Source organism: Sphaeramia orbicularis, chromosome 19 (genome assembly GCF_902148855.1).
Source record: "Sphaeramia orbicularis chromosome 19, fSphaOr1.1, whole genome shotgun sequence".
NCBI classification, from domain to species: Eukaryota; Metazoa; Chordata; class Actinopteri; order Kurtiformes; family Apogonidae; genus Sphaeramia; species Sphaeramia orbicularis.
Genome location: NC_043975.1, coordinates 31,613,619 through 31,631,997, shown reverse-complemented (window position 1 = coordinate 31,631,997; position 18,379 = coordinate 31,613,619). Strand labels below are relative to the sequence as shown.

The 18,379-nt window shown below is 41.8% G+C and overlaps 2 non-coding genes across 2 annotated transcripts; both read right to left on the bottom strand.

Moving 5' to 3' along the window:
* Positions 1-15,864: 15,864 nt before the first annotated feature.
* Positions 15,865-15,946, bottom strand: trnas-gcu (transfer RNA serine (anticodon GCU)). Its single transcript has one exon. It is a non-coding gene; the product is annotated as a tRNA-Ser (tRNA).
* A 723-nt stretch (positions 15,947-16,669) lies between these two features.
* On the bottom strand, positions 16,670-16,751 carry trnan-guu (transfer RNA asparagine (anticodon GUU)). The gene has a single exon. It is a non-coding gene; the product is annotated as a tRNA-Asn (tRNA).
* Between the last annotated feature and the right edge of the window lie 1,628 nt (positions 16,752-18,379).

Below are 18,379 nucleotides of genomic sequence, written 5' to 3'. Positions count from 1 at the left end.
ACCCGGTTTGTTCCTCGTCTTCTGAGCCTGCCTGATCCCTGCCTGTACCTCTGCCTGATTCTGCCTCACTGGTTTTCGACTTTTGCCTGGACTCACGGTTAGTGCTTTGCTTTATCCCCATGTACCGTTGCCTGTTTTCTGGATCCTCTGTGTATGACCTGGTCTGTCCCCTGACTCTCCTCTGTTTCCTCCTAGTCGGGTTACCCTCGTGTGCTCCCGACCCGGGCAGAGAGTTTCCCTTGCTGGTCTCGGACGCCGTGACGAATTCACACAGTCTGACCTGCGAAGACTCCTTAACGAAACCTTTTTGTGAACTGTTAATTTTGTCCGTGTTTAATAAACACTCTTTAACTTTATTCCTGTCTGTTGGTTGTGCATTTGGGTCCAAGTCTTGTGTCACTGGTTCTAACAGTACGAACTGGCCAAGCATGGACCCAGCCAACCTAGACCAGGTCAGAGAGGCTATCCGTTCGCAGGGGCAACGGTTGGGGGGGCACGAGCAAGTGCTACATTCTCTCATGGACAACATGAATCAATTATCGGTCCAGATGTCCCAGATTTCTAACACTCGGTCTCCTGAACCTAGTTCCCCTGTCGAACCAGTGGAGGCGGTGTCTAAAGTTCGTTCCGCCGACGAACCTAACATTCCTCCGCCTAACAAGTATGCTGGAGATCCTGACACTTGTAGAAACTTTTTTACCCAGCTCCAGCTGATTTTTGAGGCTCAGCCTCGCCGTTTTTCTGGTGATGCAGCTAAGATTGCTTATGTTGCTAGTTTACTGGAGGGTCCCCCGTTAAGCTATTTTAACGCTCTTTTTGAGAGTGGTTCACCGGTCACACACTCTTGACAGTTTATGTTTGGAATTAAAGCGTGTGTACGATCACCCTGTACGGGGGCAGCAGGCGGGGCAACAGCTCATGAGGTTAAGACAAGGGAGTTTGTCTATCCGGCAATACGTAAGCCGGTTCCGTTCGCTGTCTGTCGAGGCAGGTTGGAACGAACTGTCTCTAATTAGTGCTTTTCAGTCTGGTCTCAATCGCACCATCGGTCGGGAGATGGCTCTCCGGCGGGAGCTGCAGACGCTGGAGGAGGTCATCGCGGCGGCCATCCACACCTCGGACCAGATGTCTGTTTGGCAGGCGGAACCAGCAGACGAACGATCGGCTGCCAGTCCCTCACCTTCCCATCTCCCTTCACTGGCGGCCGAGGCCGGTGACGATGTTAAAGGAGAGGGCATGCAGTTAGGTCGCACCAGGCTTTCGGCGGAGGAACATCGGCGCCGACTGGCGGCGGGTCTCTGCCTTTACTGTGGTCAGGAGGGCCACCGGGTGAGAACATGCCCTAACAAGAAAGGGTCCTCTCCAGGTGAGGATACATTGCTCAGTCGGACTCTGTGTATGTCAAGTCTGTCCCGTCAGCTACCCTGGTCTGCCTCTGTTCTGAATCTCTGTCGTTACAGCACCCGGTTCTGATAGACTCCGGCTCGGACGCCAATCTAATGGACGACCAACTCGCCCTTAAGCTGGGTCTTTCCCTATCTTCTCTCGAGCGACCACTAGAGGCACGAGCGTTGGATGACCACATCATCTGCAGGATTACCCATCAGACCCAGCCTGTGACTGTCCGTTTTGTTGACGGACACACGGAGTCCCTCTCCTTCCATGTTTATCACTCTACGGCTCACCCGCTCATCCTGGGTTTCCCTTGGCTCCAGCGGCACAATCCCCAGCTGGACTGGAGTACGGGGGAGGTCCGGTCCTGGGGTAAAGACTGTTTTTCTTGTGGAATAGTACACAATGACTCTAACTTTTTGTCCCCAGCTGAGTCTGTTTCGGTGGCTCCGGTCCAGGTGGCCTCTGAAGAAATGACGGATTTTCCAGCGCTGAATAAGGTGCCCGTACAATATCATGACCTTAAACAGGTTTTCAGTAAGTCCCGAGCCACCTCTTTACCTCCGCACAGGCCATATGATTGTGCTACAGACCTTCGCCCTGGCTCCTGTCCCCCTAGGGGGAGGTTATATTCTCTGTCTGGTCCTGAGACTGCTGCTATGCAGAAATACATAGACGAGTCATTAGCAGCAGGTCTGATTCGGCCCTCCTCGTCCCCGGCGGGGGCGGGGTTCTTTTTTGTGGATAAGAAAGACAAGACCCTGAGACCCTGTATTGACTATAGAGGACTCAATGATATTACTATTCGTAACCGTTATCCACTTCCTCTGATGTCATCAGCATTCGAGCTTTTACATGGCGCTCGAATCTTCACCAAATTAGACCTCAGAAACGCTTATCACCTGGTTAGAATAAGGGAGGGGGATGAGTGGAAGACCGCTTTTAATACTCCTAGTGGTCACTATGAGTATTTGGTGATGCCTTTTGGCCTGACTAACGCTCCAGCTGTTTTTCAGGCTTTGGTCAACGATGTCCTTCGGGACATGTTGAACCAGTTTGTTTTTGTCTATCTGGACGATATTTTGATCTTCTCCCCAGATGAAGAGACACATGTCCTACACGTTCGACAGGTCCTACAAAGACTCCTGCAAAACCAGCTTTATGTCAAAGCTGAGAAGTGCGAGTTCCACCAAGCATCAGTGTCTTTCCTAGGCCTCATTATCAGTGAAGGAAACGTCCAGATGGACCCGGATAAGATCAGTGCGGTGAGGGATTGGCCGACCCCTGCTTCTCGTAAGGAGGTACAAAGATTCCTAGGTTTCGCTAATTTTTACCGCAAGTTTATTCAGGGTTTCAGCAATGTGGCTGCCCCTTTACATGCCCTCACCTCTCCTAAGACTACTTTCAGGTGGAGCTCTGAGGCGGAAGCGGCGTTTGCCCGTCTTAAGAGGGCTTTCACCACGGCTCCCATCCTGTCCGTTCCTGACCCTGCTTTGCAGTTTGTGGTTGAGGTTGATGCTTCTGATGTGGGAGTGGGTGCCGTCATTTCCCAGAGATCCCCGAGTGATGGCAGACTTCATCCCTGTGCCTTCCTGTCGTGGAGGTTATCTAAACCGGAGAGGAATTATGACATCGGTAACCGGGAGTTGCTGGCCATTAAGGTGGCGCTGGAGGAGTGGAGGCATTGGCTGGAGGGTACGGAGATTCCTTTTTTGGTCTGGACCGACCACAAGAACTTGGAGTATCTGCGGTCAGCAAAGCGGCTGAACTCTCGTCAGGCCAGGTGGGCTCTTTTTTTACCCGGTTTAATTTTTCCCTTTCCTATCGGCCGGGTTCTAAGAACGGTAAACCGGACGCTCTGTCCAGAAGATTTTCCCCCACTAAATCTGTCTCTGAACCTGTCACCATTTTACCTGATTCCTGTGTGGTGGGGGCTTTTCACTGGTCTATCGAGAAGACGGTTATTGAAGCTCTTAAGGACTGTGATGTGCCGGTGGGGGTACCTCCTGGTCGGTTGTTTGTCCCTGTGTGTGTCCGTCCTCAGGTGATCCACTGGGCTCATACCTCCAAGTTGTCGTGCCACCCAGGGGTTCAGCGCACCATGTTCGTCATAAGGCAACGTTTCTGGTGGCCTAATATGGAGAAGGAGGTTTCGGAATACGTGGCAGCATGTCCCACCTGTGCGTCATGCAAGACATCGCATTCGGCACCTGCGGGCCTGTTACGGCCTTTACCGGTCCCCAAGAGACCCTGGTCGGCCATCTCCTTGGACTTTGTAACTGGTCTCCCATCTTCTGATGGTTACAATACGGTACTCACTATTGTAGATAGATTCTCTAAAATGGCCCATTTTGTGGCTATGCCCAAACTCCCCTCCGCTAAAGAGACGGCGGAGGCGGTCCTGTTTAATGTCTGTAGAATCCATGGTTTTCCCAGAGACGTGGTTCTGATAGGGGACCTCAGTTTGTGGCCCGTTTCTGGCGAGCCTTTTGCGCCCTCATTGGGGCATCTGTTAGTCTGTCTTCTGGTTATCATCCCCAGACCAACGGCCAGACGGAGCGGGTCAACCAGGTGCTGGAGTCCGGCCTGCAGATTTTGGCCACTCACAGCCCAGCGTCCTGGAGTCGTCAGCTCATGTGGGTGGAGGTCGCGCACAATTCCCTTCCCTGCGCCTCCTCAGGACTCTCCCCGTTCCATGTGGTCTACGGATATCAGCCACCCCTGTTCGCCGCTTCTGAGAAGGAGGTCAGCGTTCCCTCAGCCCAAGCCCTTATCCGCCGCTGTAGGAGGACCTGGTTACAGGCCAGACGGGCTTTGTTAAAATCAACCGGCTACTACAAGATCATGGCGGACCGTCACAGAACTCCGGCACCGTCCTACCAGCGGGACCAGCGGGTGTGGCTTTCCACGCGCCATCTGCCTCTGAGGGTGGAAAGCCGTAAGCTGGCTCCCAGGTTTGTTGGACCTTTTCCTGTCTCTAAAGTGATTAACCCTGTGTCTGTCCGCCTACGGCTACCTAGGACCATGAAGATCCACCCCACGTTCCACGTCAGCCAGGTCAAGCCTTGTAAGGAGAGCCGACTGGTACCCCCCACCCAGCCCCCACCACCACCCCGGATCGTGGATGGAGGACCAGCATATGCTGTGCGTCGTCTTCTGGCGGCCCGTCGCCGTGGCCGTGGTTTTCAGTATCTGGTGGACTGGGAGGGCTACGGGCCAGAGGAACGGTCCTGGGTACCGGCGTCCTTCATTCTGGACCCGGACCTCATCAGGGACTTCCATCAGCGCCATCCTGAGGTCCCTGGGCCGTCTGGAGCCGTCCCCTAGAGGGGGGGGTACTGTCATATCAGTACTTGGACTCTTGTATGTTTTGTCTGTCTTGTGTGTCATTTCCTGTTTTATTTTGTTAATCCTCCTCTTGTGTCATGTCTGGTGTCTTTGCTTCCTCTCCCTGATTATTTCACCTGTGTTGATTACCTGTCTCCGCCCTGATTTGTTCCACCTGTGTCTCATTGTCTTCCCTCCCTTCTGTGTATATAAGTCCTGTGTTTTCCCCTGTCCTGTGCCAGTTCGTATTCCTTCCTTGTGTTGTGTATACTTACCAGCGATTCTCTGAACCTGTTCGTCTGCCTGTCTGTTCGTTCCTGACCCGGTTTGTTCCTCGTCTTCTGAGCCTGCCTGATCCCTGCCTGTACCTCTGCCTGATTCTGCCTCACTGGTTTTCGACTTTTGCCTGGACTCACGGTTAGTGCTTTGCTTTATCCCCATGTACCTGTTGCCTGTTTTCTGGATCCTCTGTGTATGACCTGGTCTGTCCCCTGACTCTCCTCTGTTTCCTCCTAGTCGGGTTACCCTCGTGTGCTCCCGACCCGGGCAGAGAGTTTCCCTTGCTGGTCTCGGACGCCGTGACGAATTCACACAGTCTGACCTGCGAAGACTCCTTAACGAAACCTTTTTGTGAACTGTTAATTTTGTCCGTGTTTAATAAACACTCTTTAACTTTATTCCTGTTTGTTGGTTGTGCATTTGGGTCCAAGTCTTGTGTCACTGGTTCTAACAGTATTCTTAGCATTACTGCCAGTCTTTGGCTAAATCATGATTTGTTTTTTTGTTTTTTACATGATTAGTTGTTTTTCAAGACGCTTGCTCCTCAGCTATAATTATCTCTTTATAAACATTTAGCTTAATCAATTTCACAATATTTATTTACCTTTTGCCTGTTAAGTTTTGTACTGGTGAAATATTCTCTCTACTGATGAGATAGAAGGACATTCTCACATTGTATTATGTATTATTGTGACTGTGTGTGTATTTTGTACAGTTTTATGCTGTTGTATTTTGTGTTCTTTAAAAGCCATTGCAAATTAGCCTCGGCTATAAATGCTTTGGTCTGTGACAACAATCTAGGCTGCATAATTGTCCCTATGCAAATAAATAAAAATGTGAGATGTAACTCCCAAACTAGCAAATTAATATAAACACATTTCCTTTCAGTAATGGGATAAGAATTATCCACAGGGGCATTTATTTTGGAGCTACACTGCATTTGTTTTTTGGGGAAATGGCACCAACAAAAATAGGATTGTCACACACTTTCCAATCCACACTGACAGAATATTCCACAATCCCCTCATAAAATGCAAGTATGTGAAAATGTCCTGACACATATCAAAATGAATAATGACTAAAGTTTAATTAAAGTGCCAGGGAAATTAATGCAAATAATAAAAATCTGAATAATCTGTGAAGGAGTTTGGGGTCAAATTTTATCTCCTCTGTTTTCTTAACCCTTTATGATATTAAACTCAATGGAATACTCTGAAATTAAATATTTCAACCTTAGTGTGTTACTGGACATTGTCATTTACCTCCTCGTCGGTTGCCGTGACAGCATACTCCCTCCTCTCGCCATAACACATCCTAGCAGACACTTACTAAAAAGTACACAAATGCATTAACACAACTAAGAAAAAGGTCATAAACTGACAAAATCACTCATATTCACTGTTTACAGCTTCAACATTTCTATAAAATCTCTCTGAATCTCTGTATAGTGTTATAAAAACCAACATGCTTCTTGACCTCACTGAGGGATCGGTATTAGCCCCATTTTTAATGTTTGCAGAAATTACCAAAAATAGTCACTTGCCCAATAAAGGGTTAACATCAAGGTTTAGCACAGGGGTGGGTGTCACACAGGGGAAGGACTCACAAGTGGACTTAGAAGTGAAAAACAAAGACTCTTTATCAGTGTTGGGCAAATTACTTTTTTTTTTTTTTTAAGTCATTAGTTATAGTTACTAGTTACTTTCCCAAAAAAGTAATCGAATTAGTAATGGAATTACTCCTTCATAAATGTAACAAGTTACTAGGGAAAGTAATTATGATGTTACTTTTTTGAAAAACTTTCAAATATGTATTAAAATAAAACCTGATTTTTGAGTGTGTTTCACGTGCCAGTTGCACAGAGTAGAACAACATACATGGGTACTTAATTTAAATTAATATTTATTGGAGTGTGGACAAAATTAAAGACATTATCCCTGAAATAATAAAGCAGAGTCATCCATTATGGGTTCTACTGCCTTTCCTTCTTATCCTTTGGTAATTTTGAGTTAAGGAAGACAAGTGATCTCACTTTTGCATCTTGAGACGACTTCTGTCTGATAATATTAGTCCTGTCTTTGAGAAAATACTCATTCAGATGGAACCGATGTTCCCACTAAACAGAGCTTCTGTACCATGACTTTGGTAAGGCTGGAGTCCACCAGGGCCTGGCTCGGGTCCACCAGGGCCCAGCTTTTCCACCACATAAGGGGATCCACATTTATAGGCTCTGCAGAAGCCTGATAATGATGTAATGACTTCCAGGTGTGCCTTGAGGACCGGAGCTGCCCCCCCCCCCCATCCTGGTTTAGGGGGTGCAAGTCATACCACCTGAACTTGTTTGCACTTGTAGCTCTTAAGTCCAACCTGAGACCCATAGTCGCGCTGCTTGGTATCTTTTCACTGAAATATTTCATGAATGGGGTACTTTTAACACTTTTAAGACTGGCGTTAAAAAAAGCTGCCTCAGTGTCTTCATGTTTTCTTTGCAATAAAAATGTCAGAAAATGTCTGTTTTGGCAATTCTTCACACCTTTGTTTTCAGGGAGAACTTAATTTTCAATATCTGGGCATTACTTATCATTATTATAAATGGTAAATGCTTAACCCTGTAAAGCTTGAACCATTAAATCACTGACAGAAAATTCCAGTTCTTTGAAACTGGAGCTTTTATTGGTCCTTCTGAACAACCCAAAACATTTTTTTCAAATATCAATTTCCATGTATGAGTTTCATTTTGTATCATATTTGATACATCAGGTCTCAATGCTCCAATATTATTATATTTGAACAAACAAAAATATAATATAACACAAACATGTCTAACAAATTGGTAATTCCTTTTCAAAACTGGCAAAGTTCTGCCTCCTTCCGCATTAATGACAATCTTGTACTGTCACTGGAAAGGCCTCTGGTATATGAATTCCTCCCCCGGTGGATTATTCATGTATTGCATGTATCTGTATACATCAGGCTTTTCAAGAAAAAAATATCACACTGATCATGTAGAGGGCTTCAAAACTCATGTATCAAATGTGATACGTTTGGCGTTATAGGGTTAATTCAGTGTCATTTGTAGTCTCATTATTATAGGGTTAAAACAGTGTGTTTTACTAAAAAAAAAAAAAGGACTTGAAGATTTTAGCATATTTTGTATCAGAAACAGTAAATGTCCATAGTAAAACTTTTTGAGATTGCAAAAATAAACTTTCAACTATTTTACATCTACTCAAACATGCTTTTTGGTCTTGAAGATTCAGTATCCATGTTATTGTTTTATATTTTTTGTTATTTCCGGGCGTTTTTTTAGCCTGTGTGGAAGTCTCTGAAACAGTTCGTTTCTACTTGTAATGCAGTCCCAGGTTGCTGCTGTGAAGTGTTATATAGTGTTGGAAAGCTCATGATCTCAGCTTTCTGATGCCGTTTAAATTTTGTAGATAACACAAACGGTTCAGGAGTTACAGTAATTTAAATGCTGAAAGGTGCAAAATGCAACACCAGAGAGATTGCTGTTGTTAAAGGGTTAATAAAAAAACATTACTGTGCAGGATTTTAGTGTTAGGAATTTTAATAGTGCTAGTTTGCTGCTCTACTTGTCACATAGTGCGAACACTTATACAGAGGCTTCATTATTTAACCAAATAATGTCAAGGGTGCCAGCTACACTTGTTTTTCCTCACGTATCTCAGAAATTTCACTGCAATTTGGTCTGAACACTGTTATTATTTATCCCACATCACAATGACAAAACAAGGAGCGGAAGCACCTTGTCAAACAGATACGAACACTACTTTTGTTTGTCATTTTTGTTTATTTAGCATCAAACGCATATGCATCAGTTGGTGCTGAAAAACAGTAGAGATGGCAGGAACATCCGCTGTAATCTGTTAGTCACGAGCTGTCAGTGAATCCTCCATTTCTGTCGCAAAATCAATTTCATGTTTTGCATGAACGCATAAATAAATTGGTGGTTTTGGTCCATTTAAGGGAAAAGTTGACAATTATAAAAAGTAAGCATAAGGTCACATTTTTAAGGGCATGGTATCTAGTGTTATCTCTGTATTGCACGATTGGATGTGAATTGGTTTGACTTATTTTAAGGATATGGATAATGCATCTTTGAAGTAGCGATGACATGGAGATTGTGGTGATTCATCAGGTTTTGTGGTGACAGCTTGGATATTCTCTCTGTTATAAAAGCTACTTCTTACTGTGAGGAAAGGATATCCTTGAGTTTCTAGAAGATTTGCTCCTTCTCTGGCACCCAACTGATTTATTCTGCACAAGATTATAAGGAGGAAAGGGACAACACGAAGACACAGCATTCAGCTCAGTGAGATACACACACATACGGACGCATCAATACAGCTAGAGAATAAACAAAATACTTAGATACATAAACATAATGCACATTATTTATGCCCATAGGCTCCTCCACCTACACATAGATTCTTCAGAGACACACATGTACTGACATATTCTCTATAGAAACAGTCACTTGGAAATGCTTCACACTCTAATTTGTCAAAATCAGCATCACGTCAATGAGCTAATACAGCAGAAGCCAATGTTTAGACAGAGAATTAGAGTATTTATATAAGAGACATACAGTATAAGTGACATAAGTAGAGATCAGAGTTTTAAAAATACAAAGTTTTTAAAAGGTGTGCATTCTTTGTATCTTCTTTTAAGAAAAGAAATATGGGATTTCAACTTCTGTTTCCTTTTAAAGCTTCACATTTTCTGAACTGCTTAGTCCTCTGGAGGGTCATGGGGGTCCTGGAGTCTATCCCGACTACCACCGGGTGAAGCCTGGATCTGTCTTCAGGTCATCACAGGGCTGTTATATACACACTAACAACCATTCAGTCTCACATTCACCTCCAGGGGCAATTCAGACTGACATGAGAGAAGCGCTGACAAATTAACCCGTCTACATAAATGCTCCCTCTCTCTGGAACCAATTCATTGCCATTATTCAAATCAGTTCTCAAAACTCACCGTTTTAGAATGATGTGGGATATGTGTATTACTTGTACATGTATTATGTTTTAGATGGGTTTTGGTATGATTGATTTATGATTGTTTTGTTGATTTCATGATATTGTTTTTACCTCTATATTCTTGAATATTGTCACCCCCATTAACCCCATGAGGTCTAAGGTTCAAGATTCAATTCAGGAATGTTTAATGTCATTATGTGCACATAATGACATTTTGCTTACAGGTAGTTCTCAGCTAAATAAAAATATAAAAACACGAAAGAATATGTACATCTATAAAACACACTGTAAGAACATGTACATCATAAGACTATGGTTCTGAAAATGGATGGATGGTTGGATGAGTGAATATTGTATATTCTTCTTTTGTTTTAACTAGGGCTGTCAAAATTAATGCATTAACGCAGATTAATCCAACATCGTGATTAATCCGATTTAACATTTTAATGCAATTAACCCAGAATGACTCTGAACATCTCTGCCAATGCATTTCAGGCAGTTTGTCCAAGTAGAGTTAGCGTCGTGCATGAATAAATGGGTACAAAAAAAACAAGATGGAACAGTCGACTGACCTAAAGTATTATGCACACTCTGCAGGAAGGAGTTTTCTTTTCAGCGAAGGAACTTAAAATACCACATTAACACGAAGCATACATTAGTCTGGGATTCTGCTAGCACCTCAGCTAACGCGTTGCCCACCTTGCAACAAACTGCAACAAACAACAAACTGCATATATATTCCCTTCTTTCTTGAGTGTGTTTGCTCATGCAAAATGAAACGCAATTAATATAGATTAAAAATGATTATATTTAATTGTGATTAATCTAAATTAATCCACAGCAACCCTGTGATTAATCTGGTTAACATTTTTAATGGTTTGACAGCATTAGTTTTAACATATGTTAAGTGTCTTTGAGTATATTAAAAAGCACTATACAAATATAAAATATGTAAATCCATCCATCCATCCATCCATCCAGCCTTCCTTCCTTCCTTCATTATGATTGGATAGCATGGCGTCCATGCACATCACGACAACATGAAAATATGAGTGACACTTCACTGTTAAATGAAAATAACATGAAGAGCAAGTTCCACCACAAAGAGTCACATCAGAACTGTCCATCCCACTGCTGCAGCATCTACTGCCGTCCCCACAAACACAAGTATAACCCCTGTTACTGTCTCTCAAAGCAAAATAAGTCAGTTTATACCAAAACAGATGATCCCAGCCAAACAGCACAGTATTCATAAGAGCTGAACTAAAATGACTACCATTGACTTCCAGCCCTTTTCCATTGTGAAGAACAAAATTCTGTCAAAGCCTTGAATCCCACACACACACCCTACCCAATCTGTTCGGTGGATTTGTTTTGTTCATTTGTTTTTGTGCAGTTTCAAGTTAGATGGAAATATTAAACAAAAGTAAGAATGCTTTTGTAACAGAACAAATGTACAAAATAAGGCAATTATAAGGCTTCTCATAAAAACACTGAATGCATAAGAGTTTATCAATACATCAACCATTCAAATTTGCCAAGTTAGGCTAAAATATGAAGCTACAAATGACACTAAATGAACCCTATAACGCCAAATGTATCATATTTGATACATGAGTTTTGAAGCCCTCTACATGATCAGTGATATTTTTTTTCTTGAAAAACCTGATGTATATAATTAGATACATGCAGTACACAGACAATCCACCAGGGGGGAGGAATTCATTCACCAGAGGCCTTTCCAGTGACACTACAAGATTGTCATTAATGAGGAAGGAGGCAGAACTTTGACAATTTTGAAACCATTTCTCCCTTTCAGGTGCATGTCTTAGGACCAGTGTTGTATAAAATACTGGAAAGTCACACTTTAGCAGAAGTACTGGTACCCTACCAAAAATGACTCTGGTAGAAGTTCAAGTCACTAACTGAAATGCTACTCAAGTTAAAGTCTTTAAGTATCTAGTATTTACTGTACTTAAGTATATCAAGTAATCTACAATTAAATGTACTCAAGTAATGAAAGCCAAAGTACAGGTAAACTTTAATAACAACCGAAGGCAGTCAGAAGTTTGAATATTACGCTGTTGCTCACATCAACAGATTGTCGATTACAGGTTGAGTGTGGACCGTCATTTGTACTTGCGCAAATCAGCTTCCTGACTTTGTTGCAGTCACTGGTAATCTTAGTAGTTAAAACACCAAATTTATTTTAATTTATTTTTTGTAATGAGCAATGATACTATGTATTAAAAATGCATGTTAGTAGATGTATGCAATTGAGTTAGGAAATGTAGTGAAGTAAAAGTGGAAGTAAATAGAATAAAATATGAGTAAAGTACAAATTCACTGAAAACATACTTGAGTACAGTAGTGAAGTATTATTACTCATTATTACTCTATGCTGGAGAGAACTCACGCAAACATGGAGAACATGCAAACTCCACACTGCACCACCTGACACATAGACTCACTATTGTAAATTTAGCATGATCTCCAGTTGGCTTTGGATACACAGATGATACTCAGGAGAAGTGCCACAGAAATATAGTTTTGTAGCACCCTCAATGTACGTTCAGACTGAATGCATGAGGAATTCAAGGCAATACACCTTTGCATGCAAAGTCAAAGAAATGACCGCCAACAGATGCAGTTTTGCCCCTGTGCAACAAAAAATGTATGGGTTGAACATGCTTCTTGAGTTGAAAAAACAAACAAACATGCGAATCTTGCTTATTCTGTATAGATGAAAAAATGTTTTTTAAAAATCTTGGCTCCTCTCATTTTTCTGAATAGAATTGACTTTGCATTCTGTCTAAACACGTACCACACAAATGACAACTGTGCAATGTCCCAGATGTTGTAATAATTAGGCAGGAAAATGTCTGTCAAGGGAACAGAAGACCCCAGAACAGGAATATGGAAAAGAAGATGCCCTTAAAAAATGACTCAGCTGAATTAAAGTTGGCCATTGTCAATGAATAAAGTTTGTCTTGAATCTCTTTCAGGGGACTCTGTTTAATTTGCAGAAGGGAGCATAAGCGATAATGTTGTGGAGAGGTGACTTTGGAATTTTTAGCAGAACATAAGAGATATGAAAAAGCAGAGTAAAGTTTGTGGTCTTGGCAAAGGACAAGTTTGACAATCGAATAGTTGTTGGACATGATTGGTTTTCCTACCACGGGGTAAAACAGGTTTGGTGAGCAGTGTGTTAAAGCGTACAGCGCTGTGGGGAAAGTATCAGTAGAATATGTGAATGACTCTTTTCCAAACTTTTGGTCATGAATTTCAAATGTGAGTGTGTGTGTGCGTGTGTGTGTGTGCGTGTGTGTAGTTGTTGATGCTGAAAAAGGGGTCAGGCAGAGCACATTCTTTCTCCCCTTCCACTACTTGATGCTCATATCCTCTTCTGTGCTCTTTCTCCTGAGATCTCATTCACAGCATCTCACACACACTGAAAGAGAGAAGACCCTTGTGTATTTTCAGTTTTTCATATTATTGTGCCTCTTGATATCTGATTTTGTACAAAGCAGTCATACATCCACTCTTCCACCTCGCCCCTCTAAGGCGCATAAAGAACCAGAACCTATTTTATGCCGTATACTGAGCCGGTAGAGGATCCGAAACCCATCTTCATTTCTCCAGTTGCGCAACTGAGCCATTTTTCATGGATCAGGCAGATTTGACATTCAACCAACATAGTTCAACAGGAGGGAAAGTAGTTGTAGAGTAATGATGCAATCGCGGTGCTGCCGATGATAGTTCCATAAACACCATGTGTCATATTTACTTGAAGTGTGGGCATGATGACTATGAACAGTGAGGCTGCAGTGGAATACAGATCTATTTAGAATGCAAAATACCAGTAAATGTTGCAGTTTCAGTTTAAATACAGTTTCATTCTGAAAACCGAGAGAATACTCAAAGGGATTTTTATTTTTATTTATTTTTAGGCCTGCAGGTCTATTTAAAAGCATCGTCAGCTTCCAATGCGTCTTCTTGAAAACAAACGTAATGCATATCTATGCCATTGCAAACTATGCATGCAGTATGGCTATACTGATCCACCCCTACACCCCCTCTCGTGCTCTCAGGTCAGTAGATCAGCTGCAGCTTGTGATTCCAAAAACAAAAAAGAAGCTTCACAGGGACTGTGCCTTTTTTGTTGTTGCCCCAAAATGTTAGGCAGGCTCAGTCTCTGCCTGTTTTAAAAGCACGTCTAAAAACACACTTTTTCTCGTTGGCAATTTGTCTTTGTTTTTATGATGGTTGTATTTTGTTGTTCTTAGCCCACTTTGCACCCTGTGTTAGCACTGTTTTACTTATTTACTTCCTTGTTTTATGATTTGTGTACAGCACTTTGGCCAGCTGTAAAGTTCTTAAAGTGATTTATAAATAAAGTTGGTATGGTATGGTATGGTATGGTATGGTATGGTATGGTATGGTGTAACAGTGGGGGATAAAACTGTGTGTGTGACTGATTGTTTTCATCCCTTTTGTGTTGAATGAAAACAAAACATGGTAATCTGCCTTTTATGGATGCCATTTTTATTTGAAAAGGATTGGCTGCAAAACAATGAAATTCACTTCAGAAACTAGGAGAAAATGAAATTTTCTAATACATTTTTTTAAATTTTCATGTTTTAGTTTTTTCTCAGCAAAACAAATAGTTAAGGAAAAATTGGGTTTTTGTCCTTCATTCTTGTCAAACAAAATGTTAAACTGAAATGGAATACAAAAAAGTAACAGGCCAGTAACAAATGGCCATGCACACATAATAAACTAAAAGTACGAAGTATGCACAGTTCTTATTTTTCTTAACATGCATCCACTAAGTTAGAGACTATTTTATATCAAAATAAAGCATTTAACAGTTAGAAATCAGAATTATTAGAGGTGGGGTAGGAGATCCTGGAAAAATGGTTCGAGCAAGCTACATTTTGAAAATACACAATTTAAGGGTCCGAACTGCTTTCTTCAGACTTCCCCCCGAAGCGACACTTCCAGAGTACCGGAATGCGCAATGCTTGTTCCCGAGGGTTCACGAACACTGCACAGCAACAATTCAATAAAAGTATAACACAAAGATATGAATAGCTGTCATCAGAAACAATGGGACAATAAACAGATCTATTATGTCAGCTTGGCTACGACCTGTCTTGTGTACCCCCTTACCAATGACCTGTCTTATGTACCCCCTGACCTACGACCTGTTTTATGTACCCCCTGACCTACGACCTGTTTTATGTACCCCCTTACCAATGACCTGTCTTATGTACCCCCTGACCTACGACCTGTCTTATGTACCCCCTTACCAATGACCTGTCTTATGTACCCCCTGACCTACGACCTGTTTTATGTACCCCCTTACCAATGACCTGTCATATGTACCCCCTTACCAATGACCTGTCTTATGTTCCCCCTGAACTACGACCTGTCTTATGTACCCCCTTACCAATGACCTGTTTTATGTAAGCTCACTTTTCAGTAAACAATATCAACCCATCACTAGCTGAACATGCAGGAACACACCACATACTGCAGACTGGGAGCAGTGGGCTGCCATGTCAGGCACCCACGGAGAAAATTGGAAGGGGGGTTAAGTGCCTTGCTTAAGGGCGTATCAAGTAACAATTTGTCAGCCTAGGAATTAAGCCAGTACTCCTTGGGTCACAAGTCACTTCTTCAAACTTTTATGCCCTAATGTTGACTCTAATAACAAAGCCTCTTGACCCCATTGCACCCAGGGAGGGAGGTTGAAGTGAAGCCTAAGAATTTACAATTTCTCTTCCTGTCATGTGGAACAGTCAGCCGGTGTTGAGTATAAATGGGACAAACAGTAGCCATTACACCACAAGAACATTATCGACGAGGATGGGATTTGAACCCACGTGTGCAGAGCACAATGGATTAGCAGTCCATCGCCTTAACCACTCGGCCACCTCGTCTGATATGATTACAGTTTCATTATTTTATTAGACTATTTGATATCAGTAAGGGCACATCCTCACTAATTGATATCTGCAAACATGAACAAATGGTCAAGAAAAAATTGTTTTCATCCTTAATTCTTACCAGACAAAATGCTAAACTGAAATGGAATACAAAAAAAATTATCAAATGGCCATGCATACACAATAACTAAAAAGTTATTAATATGCACGGTTCTTATTTTTCTTAACACATGGATGTCTAAGTTGGACTAGAGACAATTTCATATCAAAAATGAGTTAGAAATCAGGATGATGTAGAGAATAAAGGTACAACACAGAGAACGAACAGCAGTCATCAGAAATAAACTAACTGACTATTGTGTCAGCTTGGCCTTCACTAACTCCAGCCCTCTGTGACTGCAGGTCATCCACCCCTGCTTGGATCATATTTTAATGCCTGAGATTCTCACAACACATCTTACATCTCTTTATCAGTCAGATTGACTCCAGACTAGCAGAGGGCTATTGTGGGAACTGGTACATGCAATACAAGATAATGGCTGTGTCTGCATAAATGCATTTAATATATTTGACATTTCAAACTGGAAAATGTTTATAAAAATGGCATCCAGGGAGGGGAGTTAAGTGCCTCAGCATGTTGTGGGAATAGTCAGCAAGTGTTGACTATAAATGGGACAAACAGCACCATGACACCACAAGATCATTGCAGTGAGTTGTTGACAAGGACGGGATTTGGACCCATGCATGCAGAGCACAATGGATTAACAGTCCATCCCCTTAAACACTCGGCCACCTCGCCTGATATAGGTATGAGTATATTATTTTATTAGACTATTTGATGTCCGTAAGGGCACATCCTTACTAATTGATATCTGCAAACCCTAACAAATGGTCAAGGAAAAAGTGGGTTTTCATCCTTCATCCTTACCAGACAAAATGTTGAAATGGAATACAAAAAAATATCAAATGGCCATGCATACACAACAAAAAATTATAAATATGCATGGTTCTTATTTTTCTTAACACACATCCACTAAGTTGTGAATGTCTCATTTAGACTAGAGACAATTTTATATCAAAATAAAGCTTTTAACAGTTAGAAATCAGGATGATGCAGAGAATAAAGGTGCAAGACAAAGATACAAATAGCAGTCATCAGAAAAAAAACTAACAATGAACAGATCTATTATTGTGTCAGCTTGGGCTTGAACCTATAAAGTGCCTGGCTCAAAGGCACATCAACCTGCAATTTATCTGCCTTTCCAGGGAATTTAACTGTTACTCCTTGGGTCCCCAAACTACAAGTTGCTGGTCCAAATTTCTAAACAACCACTGTCCTCAACTGTTGACTCTAAATGGGAATAATAAGAAGACCTGATGACCCCAAATTAATCACAATATTAGTGGTGACAAGGATGGGATTTGAACCCATACATGCAGAGCACAATGGATTAGCGATCCATCACCTTAAGCACTCAGCCACCTTTTCTGTTAAAGATAAGAGATTTCAACTATCCACATTATTTTATGTTAATATGGGCACATCTTTACCAACCACTGACGTACCACACTGTTAAATTGTTTGTGGTAAATTCACAAGACAAATGTATGGGGTAAGGTTGCTGTCAAAATATTCATGTGCATAAGATAGAAATGCATGAGTATTAGTGTATAGTTGTGCAAAAAATAAATATTTGTAAACTCCTGAATGGGTTGAGTCATACATAAAATGCGTCAAATGTATTTTATCCGTCAGAATACGAATGAATAGGTTTTGACAATAAGAATTACAAAGACGAAATGCAACTTTATGATTGCCCTTTCTCCATTACAAATATGAATTCACCAACGTGACTCTACTGTCAAAAGTACGTCACTGCTTCACAGGCATTATTTATTGAGCCGAGGATACATCAATTCCACAGATAGTGCATGTGTTCATCTTGCACTGTGATCCTGCCTGATCTTGCTGTGGAAAGGGAACCTGAACTCATGTGCAGTCTGTGGAATCGATGTATCTTCTGCTCAATAAATAATGCGTGTGAAGTGGTGACGTATTTTTGACAGAAGAGTCACGTTGGTGTATTTGTATTCGTGATGGAGAAAGCACAATCGTAAAGTTGCATTTCGTGTTTGTAATTCTTGATGTCGAAACTTTTTCATTCCTATTTTGACCGACAAAATACACGCAATACATGTTATGTATGACAGAACTCATTCAAGAGTTTATAAATATTTATTTTTTCAGACTGATCTCATGAAATCGCGTTGTATGTCATGTCCGTTCTTATGGCATTTGGCGTGCTATATGTTTGCATTTTCATCCTTATGTGTGTTATTCAATGCCATTTGATCGCTTGTCAGATCTCTGGTTTTCATATCTGTAACCCCTAACCCTAAACCTAACCCCTAACCGCTAATCACGTG